At 40.8% G+C, this 20,379-nt stretch overlaps 1 pseudogene across 1 annotated transcript in view; it reads right to left on the bottom strand.

Moving 5' to 3' along the window:
* Nucleotides 1-10,958: 10,958 nt before the first annotated feature.
* Nucleotides 10,959-20,379, bottom strand: part of LOC143517671 (interferon-induced very large GTPase 1-like) — a 49,342-nt pseudogene continuing 39,921 nt past the window's right edge. Inside the window, exons 8-9 of the transcript XR_013132007.1 lie at nucleotides 18,541-18,575; nucleotides 10,959-17,049 (exon numbers count right to left, since the gene is read on the bottom strand). The product of XR_013132007.1 is annotated as an interferon-induced very large GTPase 1-like (transcript). The remainder of the gene's footprint in view (nucleotides 17,050-18,540; nucleotides 18,576-20,379) is intronic.

Genomic DNA, 20,379 nt, shown 5'->3' with positions numbered 1-20,379 from the left:
TCAAAAATGTGAGTCAAAGGGGGAGGTGTATACTTGGGTAAGCATGTTGGTTCTGGTCTGGTCCATTTGAAGTCAAAGTATTGGCTATTACCTTAATTCCTCTGTATGACGTGTATTTCTGATGTGTATTTCATATTCACACTTACATTTGTACATGCATGTATATATATGTATGTATGTGTATGTGTATATATATATATATATATATATATATATATATATATATATATATATATATATATATTAGAGAGAGATAGATAGATAGATTTATTAACTCATTCACCATTGCTGGGTAGACCATCAACAAATCTCACAAAGTCACCAGCTTTTCAAAATCTCCTCTGACTCAACATCAGTAGTCAGATGTCTATGCCATCCACAGAGCATTCTAGACAAGTCTCAACAAAAACACCTACATCAGTGTTTGTACTGTAATTACCATCCACAGAGCATTCACAATAAAACACCTTGATCAATATCTGCAGTGACAATTTACGTTACGTTAATGCTTAACTCTCAGTTGGGTAAAAAGAATTACTTCAAACTGCATTATGATGTGCTTGGACCCCTTATTTGCCTCTACTTGCTTATACCTCCTCCCACTTTTTAGTTAGACTGGATTTAGTCTAGTTAGACTGGATCTCACTTTTTCAGAATCCTTAAATCACTCTGTAACTCCGGTACCTGTTGAAACTAGATTCAACAAGGCTAAGATTCTGTGGCACCTCCAAATCAAACTGAACAGATGCAGATGAACTGGTGAACAACCCAAACACTGTGACACAGGACAAGATCCAGAAACATGCAGTGCTAATAGATCTGGTGGTCCCATGCAGGACAAGATCCAGAAACATGCAGTGATAATAGATCTGGTGGTCCCACGCAGGACAAGATCCAGAAACATGCAGTGATAATAGATCTGGTGGTCCCACGCAGGACAAGATCCAGAAACATGCAGTGATAATAGATCTGGTGGTCCCACGCAGGACAAGATCCAGAAACATGCAGTGCTAATAGATCTGGTGGTCCCACGCAGGACAAGATCCAGAAACATGCAGTGCTAATAGATCTGGTGGTCCCACGCAGGACAAGATCCAGAAACATGCAGTGCTAATAGATCTGGTGGTCCCACGCAGGACAAGATCCAGAAACATGCAGTGCTAATAGATCTGGTGGTCCCACGCAGGACAAGATCCAGAAACATGCAGTGCTAATAGATCTGGTGGTCCCATGTGTTGCAAACATTGCAGGAATATGAGACGTACCAGGGACACATCTAATTAATTCTTCATAAATCCAATCAACTCAATGTCAATTGTTTTAGGCTATAGACCATCAACAAATCTCATAAAAGTCACCAGTTTTCTCAAATCTACTATGATGCAACATCAGTGAAATGCCCTGACAAATAGCCTATAGGCTTCAACTGTCAACCACCTGTCAAAACTAGAGACAGCAAACAATCTCACAAAGTCACCAACTTCCCAAAATCTACTATGACTCAACATCAATGGCCTGTCCTGTCAAATATCTGTACTGTAATTACCATCCACAGAACATTCTCAATAAAACACCTAGCTCAATGTCTGCAGTGATAAGTGTTACATTAATGCTTAACTTTTGTAAATTGAATTACTTGACTGCATTATGAAGGCAAGGCAAGTTTATTTATATAGCACCTTTCACACACACTGGCAATTCAAAGTGCTTTACACTAAGTGTGTGTGTGTGTGTGGAGTGTGTATGAGTGAGATGTATGTGTGTGTGTGTGTGTGGAGTGTGTGTCTGGTATATATGTGTATGTTTGCTTGGTGTGTGCATGTTTGTGTGTGGAGTAGGTATGAGAGAAACTTGATCAAATGATTAGATATCTCGGCATGCCAGAAAGGACAAGTTTCTCTCCCATTTAAAATTTAAATGGAGCTTCTAGGTGAATGTGTAAGGATTTTACAGCAGTTTATCCAGGAGATTTTTGATCATTTTTCATGCCAGCACACACTCCAACTGGCAGTTAAGATTTGAAATTCTGAACATTCCACCATTCATTCCTATGGGGAATTTTAAAAATTTCAACTTAAATTTATTAATAAATATAAATCTTATTGACTCAAAAAAACAGCACAAGTCACAATGTGGAGACCTTCGAAACGCAGTCTGTACGTTGAGCAGTTTGGGCTGTATTAAACGCAGAAATGTGGACAAGAAGAAGTAGAAGAATAAGAATAATAAGAAGTATGAGTGATAACAATATATGGCTTTTCAAGCTTTTTAAGCCCTATAATAAAAGATAAATGATTAAAAGATAAAAGAAAAAATAAATAAGACAATAAGAATAAGTAAAAGAAAAATTAAATAATTTAAATAAATAAAATAGGCCATGTTTATGGTATCTACACTAACCAAAAGCCAGTTCAAATTAAAACATGTTTACCTTGGATTTAAAAGCATCTAACGAAGGACATATTAGTTAGACTCAATTTCCTTAGTTCTTCATATTCCAAACATGACTGAGTAACTCGTGTGACATCTGTTGAGACTAGATACAACAGCGAAGCTAAGATACTGTGGCACCTCCAAATCCAAACGAACAGATACAGAAGTACTGGTGAACATCCCAAACACTGTGATGTAAGAAAACTGCAGTGCTAATAGATCTGGTAGTCTCACGTGATGGTAACATTGCAGAAATATGAAGAGAAATATCAGAGTTATGTCTAATTAATTATTTAATAGTGAAAACAGTATATGTTCACACTATTCTAAAATACAACCATTCAGGTTAAACATGCACCTAACTGTAACTACTTAAAATAGAGACATTAACCAATACCTCAGGTTTACTCATTACCACGAGTCTAGAAATTCTCACGGTCTAGTATTTCATTAGCAGTGAGGGAACCAGGAAAATGGAGTAAGCAAACTGAGGTTAAAGCTTCACACTCACTAACATAGAAAGTTATATTTACTAATTGTAACAATAGTTAATACTCAGTAGAGGATCCAATTGTAAGTGAAAGTATTAATGGCAACACTAAATAGACAAATTGAAACCCTACTGCAGTACTTAATCCAGGAATGAGAGAACGTTCTTCAGCTCATCATCTGTCCAGTCCCAGTTCAACGTGGATCCAGGAGGCACAGAAAGGTCAGGAAGCAGGTGAAGTCTAGGAATGGAGCGGAGAGTGATCAGTGGTTGGATCAGGCAGTGATTGGTGGGAGTGACTAGTGGGTTCCACTCTGCCAGGCAGCTCAGCCAATCAGATTAATCGAGCCAGGTTCATGGACCAAGTCCTGCAGGTAAAAGAAACTGAGGATCTATTATCTATTGATTCCATGTGTTACACATGTCTGGGGAGCAGAAGCTCACTTCTTATGAACCAGATCACATTCCAGTGATAACACTGCAGGTGCAGCATGGTGTGTCCTCCTTCTCTTTCATAATCAGACCCTTCTGTAGAATCCATAAATCACTCTGGACACACGACACCTGTTGAAACTAAATAGAACAAGAACATAAAGATGTGCGACCTGCAGGAGCAGACAGACAACCAACCAAACATCTTAATAGTGGAAAAGACAGAAACAGCAGTGGTAATAGATGTGGTGATCCCAAATGATAGAAACAGCAGAGGTAATAGATGTGACGATCTCAACTCAAACTTTATTTATAGAGCACATTTCAAATAACTGAGGTTGACCAAAGTGCTGTACAGGATGAGAAGCTGCATTGGGAATAAAAGTAGGACCGATAATGTCACAGTTCCAAACAATTATAATCAATAAACAGAAGCAGTGCAATGACATAGAAAATATAATAAATAAAACTACAAATAAATAAAACAAATTAGAATAAATAAAATAAAATATAAAACAAATCAGAGTTATCAGCAAAAAGTCCACTTAACTATAATTAAAAGCCATGGAGAATAAATGTGTTTTTAAAGAAGATTTAAAATTCTCAAGAGAACCTGCAGATCGAATGTGCCCGGGCAGGTTATTCCAGAGTCTAGGGGCTGCTGCTGCAAAGGCTCTGTCACCTTTGGTTTTGAGTTTTGTTAGAGGGGGGACCAGTAGGCGCTGGTTTTATGATCTCAGTGATCTGGCGGGAGAGTATATATGAAGGAGCTCTGTCAAATATTGAGGAGCTAAGACATTAAGAGCTTTAAAAACAAACAGTAAAATTTCAAATCTATTCAAAAAGCAACAGGGAGCCAATGAAGTGAAGCTAAGACCGGAGATATGTGGTCGCGCTTACGTTTACCAGTAAGGAGACGGGCTGCTGCATTTTATACAAGCTGCAGACAGTGCAGCAGTGACTGATCAAGGCCAAAGTAGAGAGAGTTGCAATAATCCAATCTTGTATTAATAAAAGCATGAAGTACAGTTTCCAAATCTCTATGTGGCAAATATCCTTTTACTTTAGATAAAACCCTCAAATGATAAAAGCTGTTTTTTACAACTGAGCTAACCTGGCTATCAATTTTCAGCCTGTCATCAAATATTACCCCAAGATTTTTAACAGAAGACTGAATGTTTGCTGTTAGGGGCCCAGAAAGCCAGCAGAGAAGTCTAAGAATGATTGAATCTGAATAAAAACCACTTTCTCTAAAATTTTAGATAAAAATGGCAGTTTAGAAATAGACAGCACAGAGGGATCACGATTTTTCTTTTTGATGAGATGCTGCACAACAGCATGTTTGAGAGCAGCTGGAACACATCAGGTGCTAAGAGAGGAATTAATAAATAAAAGTATGTCAGAGCTCACTGTACTAAATCCTTCTTTAAAAAGACGAGAAGGGATGCTGTCTGTAGAACAGTTTGTAGGTGTGACGGGCAGGGGTGAGCAACTAAAAGGAAGCGATCATGCCAAGTCTCAGGGAAAAAGGATGGTTTAATAGAAAGTGTGCAAACCAAAACCCGTGCAAAAGATCCAAATTAAGGATATAATGACCAGCGGTCAACTGGTACAAAGACAAGACATATATAGGCATACAAACGACCCTCAGGTGACACGGATCACGGGCTCCGCTCACCTGAGGGACGCACATGACGTCACAAAACAACAACAACAACAGCCGCTGTGGACGGAGGCGGCCGGTAGGGGGCCTCACCGTGACAGACCCCCCCACCAAGCCGCACTCCCCTCCACTGGGTGTGTGGCACACAGCGGCTGCACACAAACACGAAGGGGCAGGAAGGCAGGGACAGGCAGGAACACACCTCCTGCAGTCCGGGAGCTGGAACATAAAACACACAACATTAAACAGCTCACCTCCCCGGGCGGAACCCTGGACCGACCGGGCCGTTCACAACACAAAACCACGCCCCAGTCGGTCACAGGGCCCTCACGCCCTAACCAGCGTTTAGCCAGAGAGCCCCAAGGGTGTGCGGACGAGGGGCTACGACTCCTTCATCGTCCTTAGTGTGTGTGTGTGTGTGCAGGTTACCTCCCCGAGGCGTGGCTACTTCTCCTCCTGGACCTACCTCCTCCCAGAGCTGACCCCTGCCTTCTGCTAGGGGTCACCCCAGCCTCCTGGGGAGCCAACCCCTCCCGGGGCCTCTCATCGCAAGGTGGACTCCTCCACCCAACCCAGGAGCGCCAGAGGCCGAGGCCCAGAGCACCCCCGACGTGGGCTAGGGAGCAGCCCCAAGGGCCTTCTGGTCACCCCGGGTAGGAGGGAGGATCTCCCTCTCCAGCAGGAGTTTCTCAGACCGGAGCCCCATGATCCCCAAACATCCGGGGGTCCCAGCCCTCTAGGGAGGGGCTCTTCATGACCAGGCTCTGGTCACCCCACAACACAAGGGGGCTCCTGCCATGTGGAGACCCCCACAAGGTCCAGGGACACCGCCAGGGAGAAGCACCTGCACAGAAAACACACACCAACGTAACACAAACGCGCCTCAGACGCCCTCCGTGCCATGTCCAGTGGCACGGGACCACAGCCGCCCCCCCCCCCCCCCCCCAAACACACATTTAAGGGGAGGAGCATGCGCGGAATTACATGTAACAGTTGACAACACGCTAGGACAAAACACACACACTAATACTAGACAAACAAACAAAAACGGTGTGCAAACAGACAGACGGGACCTACACATGCGCGCTCGATATAAACACACAGTGACGCGCCACTCAGAGTCGCAGTCGCTCCCCACATTTAACACAAGACACACGGGGAGCGAGGCGACAGTGACGAGCGGCGACCGCGTCACACATAAAACATTTAACATTAAACACAACGAGCACGCACACTGATCCACACGTCCGTCGACATGTACACACGTTTTAACCCACACAAGACATGAAGAGCCTTTCCAGGGAAGACGCCCTGGTCCTCGCCGTGCCACAAACACAGACACGGCGGAGCTCTTCAAACAAACAAACAAACAAACAACAGACACGAAGAGTTTTCCCAGGACAGACAGCCCTGGTCCTCGCCGTGCCACAAACACAACACAAAAGAACGGCGGAACTCTTCACAAAACACCACGCAGACAAACACTTACCACGAGACATGACCACGAACAAAGGAGAAAGAAAAAGAGACTGGCGGCTTCCGAAGGGTGGCTGGTCATTCTGTGACGGGCAGGGGTGAGCAACTAAAAGGAAGCGATCACGCCAAGTCTCAGGGAAAAAGGATGGTTTAATAGAAAGTGTGCAAACCAAAACCCGTGCAAAAGATCCAAATTAAGGATATAATGACCAGCGGTCAACTGGTACAGTAGGTCTTAGATGCTGGACTACATTGGTCAATAATGGGAGAGATACAGGCTCAAATTGATTGAATACGTTGTGTGAAAGAGAGATGGTGATATCAGAACTAATGCCTACAGATGAGAAGGCAGAAGACCTAAGAGCAGAATTTTTTTCAGTAAAAAATTTGAGAAAACTCTCACATAGAGTAAATGAGGGTACCACTGGAGAGTTATCACAAGTATTTACAAGGGAGTTAAAATGTTAAAAAGAACTTAGGGCTTGTGACTATTACAGGAGACAAGATTGGAAAAATATTGCATTTTAGCAGCCTTAGCAGCATTCTGGTAAGCAAACAGGCTTTCACAAAGAGCATCTTTGCTCCACCAGTGTAGAATGTTTTGGCAAAAACTTTGAGTACCAAGAAAGAAGTCCTTAATACATAGTTCTAATTCCTTAATACATAATTCTAAGCGAAGTTTGTAATATGGAAGAAGTTCAGCCCTTAAAGCTTTGGGTGAAGGAGGCCACCCACGCTTAATCTGATTTTGCTAATTCAGGGCACATTGTACAAGCAAGATCAAAGTCAGCAACAGACAATGTTGTGTGAGCAGTAGAGAGAAGAGCAACAAATTCTTCCTAAGCATCATCGAACTGTAGAGGTGGTGAGCCATGAGCAGAAGCTGTAGGTGATCTGCCGGAGCGTTTTCCACACCTGGACAGTAAGTGATCGTAATTGTATGGCATGAGACGGGCAGACCATCTTGCAATGCGTAAACCAGCACATCCAACACCTTTAGTAGTCAACAATGTTGTTAGTGCCTGGTGATCCGTCCGCAGAGTAAAACATCTGTCCCATAAGTAAGTACATCACCTTTCAACTGCCCATACACAAGCAAGAGCTTCTTTTTCTACCGTAGAATATTTCCGTTCAGCATCGGAAAGCGTTCGAGATGCAAATGCCACAGTCCTTTCAACATTGCCTGTACCTATTTGTGACAGAACACCTCCCAAACCGTAGTCAGAAGCATCCGTTGAGACAATGGTGTGTAAGGTACGGTCAAACAGCTAGAGCATGGCTAGACACCAACATGTTTTTCACCAGGTCAAAACTGGCTTGGGCCACCTCAGTCCACTGAAAGTCACAGTCAGGTTGTTTCAAGCACATAGGCTCCACCAGTGTAGAATGTTTTAGCAAAAACTTTGAGTACCAAGAAAGAAGTCCTAGGAAGGAACACAAGGTAGGGGCATCAGTGGGTGCAGGGGCATTTACAACGGCCTGTATCCGGTCCATATCAGGAAGCAGTCCCTCAGGTGAAAGAGTATGTCCTAGGAAAGGCATTTTGGGCTGTCGAAATTTGCATTTTTTCTTTTTTGAGCAGCAAGCCAGCATTTTCAAGTAATTGTAAGACAACTCCCAGGGCTTCATCATGAGCGGACATGACACGACCATGGACTATAATGTCATCCAAGTAATTCTGTACCCCAGGCACACCAGACAGGATGATGCTCAACATTTTCTGAAATGCAACAGGTGCTGAAGCAAGTCCGTCTGGTACACGGCAGAATCAGAACAATCCATCGTGGGTGATGAATGTGGTAAGGTCATGGCTATCTTCATGCAAAGGCACTTGATAGTAGGCACTGGCTAAATCAATTGAAGAAAAAACAATGGCACCTTTTAGGGTTGACAGAAGTTAGTCCATATGAGGTAATGGAACGGCATACACAATAACCGCTTTGTTTGGCTCACGTCAAACAAAGTCGACACACATACGAATCTGTCCAGATCTTTTTTGTGTGACAACAATCGGCTATACCCATGGGGAAGCATCAATGCGCTCAATTATGCCAGCTTTAAGCAAGTGGTTCAATTCCTCTGACACTGCATATCGTACAGAGAATGGCAGGCGACGTAGCTATTGTACTGGTGTGATGGTGTTATCAATTTTTACATAATGAACAAAGTTCTTTGCACAGTATAACTGAGCCAAGAAGAAAGCAAAAATAGATATTGTAGTGTTGGTACAATGGGGGATGACATTAGCTCTCATGAGCCCCCGTGGCTCCGATATTCATTCGTGTTATGTGTAGTGCTGTAACATGGTTATTATTGGTTCTGCATTGGATTATGTGTCCTGTTTAGTTAAGCTGCCCCGTACTGTTTTGTGTATGTGTACAGTTGTGATTATTTCCTGCCATGTGTGAGTAATGTTATCTCATTCTTGCCACCCCCTAGTGTTTCGTTTACTGTTTACTGTCACGGCTCCTTTACGTGATTTGGCTGCTGAGGCATTAATTAAAAGAGCCTTGTTACTTTGGCAATTGATCTGCCTATTGCCTCTCCTTTCCACACCACGCCACAATGTTGTTACTAAGGAAAATAAAAATAGCAACTAACAGTTATTTGAATAAGTAACTTTAATCTGATTACTGGACTGGAAATAGTAACTCGTTACATTATTCGTTACTGAAAAAAGTGGTAAGATTAGGTCACTGGTAATCACTAACACAGAAATTGAAAGGCTGTAAGCAAAATTCCTAGCATGGTATAACCAGGAATTATGAGGCCCCTTATGGAAAGTGAGGCATTTGTACAGAAGGGTGTTTCCAGTGAAATGCATGAATAATGTAGCTATATTTATCAGTCACATCAGGTCTTCAAGTCTCCTTACTAAATGTCCACTCACTCACAAACAAGTCTTTCATAATAGCTGTATATGCACAAATCCAATCACTTCTGAATTCATGAGGATGCTTAACTCTTTTGATTTGAAAATTTCTAAATGCATAGATGTTAATAATATTGAAATTCCAGATGATGCAATTTCTGATCATTTTGGTGTATTTTTCAATGTCAGGATGTATTAGAACACTCAGTGAATACCGCATAAAAACAAAGAGTTATCTCAGACATCATGACTACAAGCAGGACAGCTTATTTTCACCTTTGAAATATCGCTAAGGTCCGAGATGTGTTCTCTCCTGCTGATAGTGAAAAACATGTCCATGCATTTATCACATCAAGACTAGATTTTTGTAACACAGTTTTATCTCCCAAAGAGCTCTAGAAGAGCTCTTCTGTTTCACCTAGAAACAGTGAGTTCAGAACACTACTGCAAGGGTCCTAACCCACAGGAGAAAGAGATGGAAATCATGGAAATATGATGGAAAAACTGGTAAATAGGGTGAAAAAAAAAGGGGTTGGCGAACGAAAGTTGTTGAGCGGGGGGGGTTGAACGTAACACTCAAATGGGTGGTGAACGTAACACTCGTCTGAAAATAAATTCTCCGTTTTAAAATATAGTCTCCCGTTAAAATTTTTTTGGCATTTGGGTCCGTATCCAGTTAATCAGGAATGTGATTGGGTCTGGACAGGACGGCGTTCGGGTCCGGATCCGGACCGCGGTCCGCCATTTGGTGATACCTGCTCTAGCTTATACATCTATTATGCAACTATTATGATTAACACATACTAATAAAGCATAGTAGCATCAAGGAAAATATTAAAATTTTCACCACATTAGTCTCTGTTGTGAGAATAGAATGTTAGAATTTCTGGGTCATTTTTGATAATTATACTATTTTTATTCATGAATTTGGACCTCAACATTGTCACTTTACATGTATTGTCATGTCTACCTATAATAAACAAGCATAACTCAGCTATGGGAAAAAAAAAATCTAAATTCTCATCCTGATACCCCATTAACCACAGAAGGCATATCCACAGTTACTCATAACAGTAATATGTAATTTTATTAGATAGTAATAAAAACCTATGAAAAACTGATTATATGAAAATCAAGTGAAATTGCTACAATGTACTTGATAATAGAAAGAGTTATAAGAAAATATGTTTAAAACATACCCTTGACCTAATGTCTCGGGTAGGCATCCTTAGCATACAATGTAAAAAAAAAATAAAAAGCATCAAGATGATGTGAAACACGTAAATAAAACACTACAATTTAATGACAGAGTAGAACAGTGTCCTCCTTTAGATGGCATTACATAATACAATGACATACAAAGACATTCACTAATCACACAGGTTGTTTAAACAAGTATAAGACTGTTTACCAAAACGTTTAATTCAAAATCATGTGCATTAAAGGAAAACATATAATTATAATATCATAATTATATAATAATATACATAATCATAATATAATCAAAGAAAATAAACCATATATAATTGTGGCTGCCTAAAGCTTTTTTCCCCATTCTGTAAATGCTACCACCCTTTATGTTTGAGCTTTGTGAGGCTGAAACCATTTCCATGCTTGTTCATTGTTTATGCAACTTACAAGGCTTAGTGGTGCAACAAATTACTTCCACCACTAGGGGGAACTGGCAGGCCTAGCACAGCACAATTGAATTAAAAAAAGAAGATCGTTAGCATGTAACCAGGTCAGTAAACTCTGAACAGTTTGGTTGTTGTTATATTAGAAATCCACATTTGGGGGAAAATCTTTTGTTTTAAAGCCCAATAATAAAGGAGATATCCTTTCTACACTACTGTTTTTTCTTTCCTTGTGTATTTGTGAGTTGATGGACTGTTTGGTCCATGTTTTCATGCATGTGTATGGAATAACACATTGTGAGGAGTTTCCTTGTTTTAATGTTAGTAACTTCTATCTCCTCCTTTGGCCAGGTTATTATACCAGCTGGATATCTGATGACTGGTAGAGCACAGGTGCTGAAGGCCTGGATCTTGTTTTAACCATTCATCTGTCTTCTCAGGACCTGTGTCACTCTTTGGAATGTTTGGCTGTGTCTGCTTTCCTGGTGGTTTCTTCATGATTTCCATTCTCCTGTAGGGTACCTAGGTGTTTGTAGCTGCCCTCAACATCTGCTGTGTGGCCTTCTCTTAGGTCATCCCCTTCTGTAGCTGGTATCTTCAGACACTCTTGGTGATGATCTTGCTGAGGAGGTTCAGGCCCATGCAGATCAACTGTGGGGACAGAGCATCTCCTTGGTAAATACAGTACTTGATGGAGACTTGTGCTGTTGGCTTGAAGTTGGCTTCAAGGTTTGTCTTCCAGAGCCCCACTGAGTTCAGTGAAGGTCCTTAGATTCTTGTTGATATTATACAGCATCAATCATTCCAGTATCCATGTGTGGGGCATTGAATCATGGGATTTCTTGTAGTCAATCCAGGCGGTGCACAGGTTGCTCTGACTGGTCCTACAGACTTGGATGACTAAAGTCCAAATATGTCCTAGTGTCACATTTCAGACCGTTTATGTTTGCATGAAAATATGGCAATCTAGAGTTCACATTAAAGTTATTAAAGTTTTCATGCTGTGCAATCATAAAACTCTTCTAATGGCTTGTTCTTTGGTCTTTGCTCTACTGTGTCCATCTGTCCAGGTCCTATATTATGTGATCCCATGAAGTTTTACAACAGCATGGAAAGTATATTTTGTATTTTCCTTTAATTTTTCATTTTCCTATTATGATGTATAATATGTAATGTAATATTTATATACATCCAATTAAATGTATAAGTCTAAACTCCCAACAGCATCATCCTTTGTGTACTTTCTCCATTCATCAGGAATCTGACCATGTTCCTGAAATGTTTTTTTATAATAATTCTCCAGATCCTTCTGGAATGTGCACACAAACCACTTCCAGTATGGCAACTCAGAGTTATCTGGTGTGATGCTCCACTTAGCAAACCTGCCACCTGCTGTTCTGTATTGTTTGTAGGGTACTGACACATCTGATCCACTGGGGTAAAACAGTTTATTACTTTGCACATTAGTTGTGCAGAAAGTATTACACAGATTTGTTGTATTTCTGTAATGCCATCCATTGATTCCATTTACTCGATGGAAAGGGACACTGTGGTCTCCATCATGGTCCTCCATCGTGTTGGTGCAGATGGCTCTACAGAATGGACACTGTTCCCAGCAGCACCTGCAGAAGTGCTCAATCAGAATATCTTCAGGTCTGTTCCTGACATTTTCCATTTTTATGTCCTTTACACTATTAAAGTTTTTGTTTTGCTTTGAAATAATATCAGTGAGACCATCAGTTACAACCTTTTGAAGAAAATCAAAGTCTGTAATTTGTTTGTGATCAACAAAAATAATTTCTTTCAAGTTTAGCTGGTCTGTTAATAAGTCAGAAAACCTTCTCACCCACATGTGTGCATCACCAGAGTTCATCTTGGTGTCTTCAGTTGCGATGTGCACAGCATTAATGACTATCTGCTCTTTGGCTTTCAGATTTCTTTTGAATAGCTTCAGAACCACGGTTCTGTTTTCGGTAACGTACTGGTGTACCTTTTCAGTTATGAACTGTTTGAAATGTTTTCGGGGGTTATGAATGTACTGTACATACTTATCAAAGTTCTTCTCTTCTGCAAGAGACTTCAAGATGTGTTTCTCAAGACTTGACCTGTTTCCGTTAAATGCTGGCATGTTTGATCTTATTTGTGTTGTCAAATCAATGGCAGTTTTATTGTGGACTGCTTGCAGGATGGATGATTCAAGGTTACTGCAGAGAAGTTCACCAAATATTGTTGTGGCTGTAGCTCCTCTACAGTAGTTTTTGAACACACCATAAAATTGAGGTTTCTGCTTTTCCAGATACAGTCTTGGATCATTTGTCTCTCTAAACTCTTTATGAAGTTCAGTAAATCTGACATGTGCAAGGTCACACACATGGAGACAGAGATCCACAGTGAATGCCTTCTTGAGTTTGAACCTCTGACTTTCATCTTGATGTTGCTTCACTGTTTTTTGGACATAATCTGTTAGTTCTTGTATGTAGCTGTCTTTGTACCCTATTTTAGCTATTTTCATCTTCTTCATTATTTCCTCAGTTTCTTGGATGATGTTTATAGTCAAATCTCTGACTTGCATGTGATCTTCAGAAATCAATAAGTTGTTCTCAGCTTTTGTCAGATTTTCTGTCTGCTTGCTTCTGAAACCTGCCAAAATTGAGGTAAAACGATTCCAGATTGACTGATGAGTTGGAAGTGTTTGATTTTTACCCTTTGCTTTTTTTCTATTCAAATCTGATTCTTGTGCACATTGATCCTCATCACAAAGCTCTTCATGCTTTTTCAATATGAGGTACTGTGAGTAACTTCCCAATTTATCTATGTTTTTGTATTTTTCCTGACGTTGTCTGTCATATACAAAAGCCCGATCATTGCTAATTGATATAAACTGTATGGCATCATTCCAAAAATTCATAGTTTTTTCTGAATAAGTGTCTGTTGTCAGGTCAGTGACCCATTTGTTCCACACATCATCAAATTCTTGTTTGAGAACTTTTTCTTCTGCTTTTTTGTCTTTTAGATTTAAAGCGAACTTTTTGCTCATATTGAACAGCTTTTCATCATACTCATTCTTTTTGTTTTTGAAATTCTCTCGTGCATTACGCTGTTGAATCACTTCATTTAGTTTTGTTTTTGCATCTTTAATAAGGTTTTCAAGAAGCTCTTTAATTTTGTTTTCATATTTTGCTAGCCACTGTATTAAAATGTCTTTGTAGCTGTCTTCTTCAAAGTACTGCTTCACTGATTTGTCCACTTCATTTCTAGTCTTTTCCATGTGTGCATAAAGTTCCCTTTCCTCTATTTTTTGCAGTTTTTCATTTTCAATTCTGTTGTGCAATGTTTCTTCAACATCTAACATGGCTTTCCTGAGATTCCAGGTCCATTTTCCAAACTCTGTTTCCAGTTTTCGGTAGACTGCAATTTCCAAGGTGTTTTTGAAGCTAAAAACAAAGTTCTCATTCAACAACGCATTCCACAGATCACTGAGTCTTGCTTTAAACTGTGAGAGTGTGATGGCTTTTGACTTCATAGCTTTTTTGAAAATGGCATTCTTCAGCTCCTGAACATTTCTGCTGTAGCATGGGTTTGGTGGAGCCATGGGTGGACTGCCCTCCCACAGCTGAGCAAAGTACTTCACATCTGTCTGAACATTGAATGCGATGACATCACTGAAACACTCAGCGTCACGGTCTTCTTCTTTGGCTGCCAGCTTTGTCATCTCATCCAGTTTCTCCTGCAAGCGTCTCCTTCCTTCCATGTTCTTCTCTCCAGCTGTAATATCTCCAACATTCTGATGTACAAACATGCAGCTTGGTCTCAGTCTGACCTTCTTCATCCTCAGGAAGGCCTGAACTACAATCTGAAGGATGTCCTGCATCTCAGCAGGGTTCTCTCCAAAAATGTTGACCAAGGTCATATTTCCAAGACCTATGACAAATGTGGCGAGTTCATTATCGTGATTCCTGGTAGATTTTCCTGCAAGCTCAAGTGCTCTGAGACCTTCAGTGTCAACAACTAGAATGTAGTCAAACTTCAGCTCTGCCTTCATCTCCTCTGACACTTTGACCAGCTGCATGAAGGCTCCTCTGGTGCACCTGCCTGCACTGACTGCAAACTGGAGTCCAAACATGGCATTGAGCATGGTGGATTTACCAGAGCTCTGGATCCCCAACACTGACAGCACAAACACTCTCTGGTCTCCCAGGATCTTGATGAGTTCATCTAGAACTGCTGAAATCCAGACCAGAGGAACATGACCAGCATCTCCATCCATCAGCTCCAGTGGAAGCCCAGTTTTGATGAGATCTGCTGCAAGTTTAGGGAAAAAAGACAGATCTTCACATTTGTAATGTTTCTTGTGTGCTTGAACAGATCGAAATGACTCATATATCTGGCCCATCTCCCTGAAGATGTGCTCCAAACCAAAGGTTGCTGCCTTCAGTTTTTCTGAAATGTCCTCAAGTTGTGTTTGGGATTGTCTCATTTTGTCTGATTTGTCATGCTTCTTTTTCAGGACTAAATGTTCTGTCCACTTTTCATTATACTCATGATGAAGGGCAGAGAGGTCGTCTGAAGTACAGTTGTCTAAGAAAATACCAATCCATTTCAGAAAATAAGATTTTTCATTCCCTTCTAGAGAATTCAGTGTAATAGTAAAATGTTTCATGAGGCCAGACAGTCCATGGTTGTGCTGTTTATCCCGGATTCGCTTAATTTCCATTTGTTTTTTGCTCTTTTGCATTTCCAAGTTGTCTCCTTGAAGACGATACAGGTCTTTGTTCATCTCACACCAGTTATGCCACAGTTTCCCCTGACAGGGCAGATGTTTCTCCTTTAGTTTATACACTTCATTTCCATCCAGTAACCTCATTAACTCCATTGCATAATTTTTTCCTTTCTGGCAATCAGGTTGATTTTCATCAATTCTGAGCACTTGATTTTTGCACAAATCTTCAAGTCTGAATACAGGTGATGACTCTGAGAGACATTTTTTGATAGTTTCTCTGAGTTCTGTACATACATCTGACTGATTTCTGTCTTTAAGTCCAATTCTATATTTTCTGGTCGTGCTCCCTCTGAGTTCTGAGTCATCCTCAGCAAATAGACAAATTAAAGGTTTGGGGCCTTTGAAAAGCTTCTCTAGCACCATCATATATGTACTATTTCCCTGATCAGCTAACAGTGCAACATTCACAGAGGACATTTCAGTCAGAATCTCTAGTTGTTCCTTATTAGTTTCTGCATCACCATGAAGATTACAGAATGTGACACAATCACTGAACAGATCATCAGTTGTTCCAGATGGGAGGTACCAGGCGATCTCCACCACTCCATCCATCAGTAGACGGGTTCTGCTGCTGCCTGGACAATGTCTGTGGAAGAATGTGTTGTGTTTTTCATTGATCAGTTTGTTCATCAGCTGAGACTTGGATGAGGACACAGAGCCCAGCCTGAAGAACGCCACCATTGAAGTTTCAGCTACATGAATTGGTTTAGTAAAAGATGTCTTTTTACCAGAGGTGTTATTTAAATCAGTCTCTTTACCAGATGCCTCCATGGTCTTCCAGCTATTCTTGATTTGTCTAAATGTCCACAGAGGAAACTCAATCTCTCTGGTGAAGGGATCAGGCACTAACAGAGGCAGAGCGTACTGACACTGGGACAGTTTGGTCACTATGAGCTGCTTTAGGAAGCTGTCTGAGCAGTGGAGCACTGCCATCTGGACATCCATGGGGTGGATGGGATGTTTTTTGTCATTTTTCTTATCTGAGCTTGTTGACTTTTTGAAAACAAAGTCATCAAAATCATCACTTTCTTGTTCATGTTCTATAGTTAGATCCACATGACTTGCTGTTTCTGTAATGTCTCTTGCTTTATAATCAATCATCAGTAACCTTTGCATGAATGTTTCAGCAAATTGCATCTCCATGCATGAAGTTAGGCCACGCATTGAAATTGTGGTTATTTCAAGAATATCTGAAGTCTTCATTTTTTGTTTGTACTTTTCCCCAAGACCAAGTCTGAAGAAAAGTTTCTCTTTATTTGCCAAGTTTAGCTTTTCCTTATTTTTTAATCCATCTTCTGACATTGTGTTCTGTAAAATAACAAAATTATAAATAAAATTGTATTCTCAAATTGTCATACTTGCTTTGAACCACTTTCTGATCTTAAGAAATTATACAAAGACGTGCCATTGTCTTATGGCACACAGAATTACATACTGTTTGCTATAGTAATGAATCACATAGCTGAAAGTTGTAACATTAATGATGTTGCGAACTTGGACATTCATTTGTGTATAAATGTACTATTTTACAGTGAAAAACAAATTGTGTTGCTGTAATGATGTAATCATAAACAAATGTAGAAACATCTGGGCACGTATGATTCCTGAGGTGATTTACATTACATACATTAAATACATTAAAATGTTAACGTTTACACATACGATTCATACTGTGAAGAGGAGAAGGAAACAGGAAAGTCAGAAGTCATTGTTTTAGCTTGTAGCAAGACTGGAAAGAGAATATGGAGGAGAGGAGGAGGAGGGTCTGGCTGGGTTCTATAGGGACCTCATGAGTATAGCAGCTCACTCATGAGTATAGCAGCTCACTCATGAGTATAACAACTCACTCAGGAATATAGCAGCTCACTCAGGAGTATAGCAGCTCACTCATGAGTATAACAACTCACTCAGGAATATAGCAGCTCACTCAGGAATATAGCAGCTCACTCAGGAGTATAGCAGCTCACTCAGGATCCAGTCATGAGTGTCTCCCCAGGGCATGAGGAATCCGGTAATGCTCTACACTGAAAAGCCCCTTTTCTACACTGAAAAACCTCTCCTGAGCACCACTGGGGAGTGTGCACTGGCGTTGGCCAGGGTAGGGGTGTTTGCACCTCTCCTGGGCTGCCAGTGGCCACCAAGAGTGCAGCTTTGTGTTTAAATAAACAGATTTTTTTATGTCTATTATTTTATAATTTGTCACTTTATTTCATTATTTTATTGTGTTTGTTCCTTTTTATCTTTAATTTTAATATTTTATTTTTATCTTCTTATCCTTATCCTGTTCCCTCTTTAGATCTGCTTTTAGTTAAACTTTGTCTCTCTCCTCAGCAGAAACTTATTGCAGAGGTTGTGACTTCTCTCCTGGTACGTGTATACACAGGCGACGCCAGACACAGTTCATAGGAAACTGTCAGGATCAGGGGATCTAACTCGACAAGAGTCGAGAGGTTTGGCGGTCGAACTCCATGGGGGGGTATACAGGTATACAGGTGGCACCATTGGTGGTTACCAGGCAGGGTAACTGAGTGATTGGGAATTTCACCCTCGGCTGGGAGTCGAGCACCAGGTGGCCGTGCATAACTGTGGGCTGACGAACACACAGTTCGCATAAAACCAGTGAGAGTGAAGGTCGTGCTCTGTGTGAGTGTTTGTTGTACTAGAGAGCATGGGTGAGGAGCTAAATCTGTTCTAATTATCTTAATAGTTTTCCCGATTATTATTATCTTATTTACTTTTTTATTATCTTATTTACTTTACTTTTTTTACATTTTATGTTATTTTAATATTTTTATCTTTAATTTCTTTTAACATTTTCTTTTTGTCTTTGGAACGCTGGGAGGAGGCAGGCACGACGAACAGGTACTTGGACATACAGTGGGGAAAATAAGTATTTAGTCAGTCACCAATTGTGCAAGTTCTCCCACTTAAAAAGATGAGAGAGGCCTGTAATTGACATCATAGGTAGACCTCAACTATGAGAGACAAAATGTGAAAAAAAAATGAGAAAATCATTTTGTGTGACTTTTAAAGAATTTATTTGCAAATAATGGTGGAAAATAAGTATTTGGTCACCTACAAACAAGCAAGATTTCTGGCTGTCACAGACGTGTAACTTCTTTTATAAGAGGCTCCTCTTTCCCCCACTCATTACCTGTATTAATGGCACCTGTTTGAAGTCGTTAACAGTATAAAAGACACCTGCCCACAACCTCAGTTACACTCCAAACTCCACTATGGTGAAGACGAAAGAGCTGTCGGAGGACAACAGAAACTAGGGGTGTGACGAGACACTCAGCTCAAGAGACGAGACACGAGACTGGGTTCACGAGATCCGAGACGAGACGAGATTTTAAGAACACTAAAATTACAAATTATATGACTGGACAACAGACCTTTATTTAACTTTAAACATGCATTTTGAAATGTTTTATTATAACTCTTAACATGCATTATGTAAGAGACTGAAAAGTCCGTTGTAAAGCAGTTTTCGTCGTTAAGCGTGACCCTAGATTTAGATACGCTTTAATCGTAAATACAGTATAGAAAAAAACTAACAATGTTCTCGTGCGTACAGCATGAGAAAGAGCTATCACGTTGCCGAGATGGGCTTATCATACACAACACTCCACAACACTCCGCTACACTCCACAGTTCCTCCGCGCACAGCGCGAAATAAAATTAAAAGTTGGTGGTAACTCCGTCCGTTGTTAACCAGACCCGTCGTTAAGCGGGCACTCACTGTATTATGTACAAAACAAAACGTTCTTCTCTGTCAATACAGAGTGCAAATAGTGCAAACAGAGCCTGACCAAGTATGTCACTGAATTTGCTGCAACTACACTGCCATGTTCATTTTTAAGAATATTAGCATCCCCACACTGCTCCCGATATCCTTTGCTGTCTCAACTTGCCAAAGCGTCGTTCTGTCCCTGCTACCTCTGTTCAAGTGAGATATGTTGATCTGAGTACTGAGCTGTGGTGCTGCTGTAAATGTCTCTGCATCCTGCTCGTATTAGTCGCGGTGTACAGCATTATTTTCATACAATGTTTGTATATGGTCAGTGTCTTATCAGTCACTCTCTTGCCATTTATCATTTCCGTCGGATTCCCAAAATGCTGCCAAACAAACGATGTGAAAGTGGCGGATGCATCTTCAATAGTAATACCTGTATTTTCCGACGTCGTTTTGACGTCATCAAATCTCGCGAGACAGATTTTTTACGCGACAAGAAATCTCGTGGAGTTGCGTCTCGCAAGATCACATGACACGGAGATCTCGTCACACCCCTACCAGAAACCGAATTGTAGACCTGCACCAGGCTGGGAAGACTGAATCTGCAATAGGCAAGCAGCTTGGTGTGAAGAAATCTACTGTGGGAGCAATAATAAGAAAATGGAAGACCTACAAGACCACTACTAATCTCCCTCGATCTGGGGCTCTACGCAAGATCTCAGCCCGTGGGGTCAAAATGATCACAAGAACGGTGAGGAAAAATCCCAAAACCACAAGGGGGGATCTAGTGAATGACCTGCAGAAAGCTGGGACCAACGTTACAAAGGCTACCATCAGCAACACACTACGACGCCAGGAACTCA

The sequence above is a fragment of the Brachyhypopomus gauderio genome, chromosome 6 (assembly GCF_052324685.1).
Source record: "Brachyhypopomus gauderio isolate BG-103 chromosome 6, BGAUD_0.2, whole genome shotgun sequence".
Classification (NCBI taxonomy): domain Eukaryota; kingdom Metazoa; phylum Chordata; class Actinopteri; order Gymnotiformes; family Hypopomidae; genus Brachyhypopomus; species Brachyhypopomus gauderio.
Note: the sequence above shows the minus strand (reverse complement) of the source record. Positions and strands in the feature narration are given on the sequence as shown.